Here is an 895-nt window from a genome sequence, read left to right as displayed (position 1 = left end):
GTGACTCTTTAATGAGGTTCAAAATGACAGGCATGCAGACCTCATGTTTTGGAGTTAGGGGAGTTATTTCAGCTGTTAAAAATAGATGGTGGAAGGCCTGGGGGTTTTAAAGCGTCAGTGACCTTGCAGTTATAGAGGGCTGGAGAGTGAAGGAGATAGGGGAGAGAGAAAGAAAGAGTGAAAGAGATTGAAAGAACGAAGTGTAGGAGGAAAAAAGTTGCATATATGACTGGAGTGCCTAACAAAAAATACCCAATGCAACCTTTTTAAAAACACTAGCTAAAAATGGAATACACACCTACTTGTAGTAATATAATTCTTCCCAAAGGCATCTTTTTGTTTTGTTTTGATATATTTTTTGTTGTTGCTTTTTCGCAGCTGCCTTCTACAGTATATTCTTCTCCTGAAGGGTTGTGTGTGCTTTCGGCCATATTTGTTTTCGTACTATGGTAACAATGCTATTACAGTAGAATAGCAGCTCAGCTTTCGGGGTTAACGGGAGAGGACGCCATTTAAAGGGGTACTAATTTTCACCAGAACATCATAGGGGATGGGTGCCATGTTCAATCCCAGACGGCCGCCTGTCATCGACTTAACGTTATAGCCAACACTTTTTGGGGAAGTCCAGCTTCAATTCTATTTTATTATAATTACCCGTACTACTCTTTATCATTATTGCTACTATTATTACCATGGTTTATTCTGTACACACGTTAACTTGGGAAATAAGGATCAACTTGTTAGCTGGATACCGTGTATCCTGAGGTAGTCAACCATATAACATGTAGTGTTAGATCAGTTACTGTTTTTCTACCTTTCTGGTGGACAAAGGAAAAATTAGACACTTCATTGTTAAAAACTGTATTATTGTTATTATTGTTATTATGACGATGAT

The sequence above is a fragment of the Salvelinus sp. IW2-2015 genome, linkage group LG33 (assembly GCF_002910315.2).
Source record: "Salvelinus sp. IW2-2015 linkage group LG33, ASM291031v2, whole genome shotgun sequence".
NCBI lineage: Eukaryota > Metazoa > Chordata > Actinopteri > Salmoniformes > Salmonidae > Salvelinus > Salvelinus sp. IW2-2015.
The sequence above is the reverse complement of the archived record's forward strand: the minus strand, read 5'-3'. Positions refer to the sequence as shown.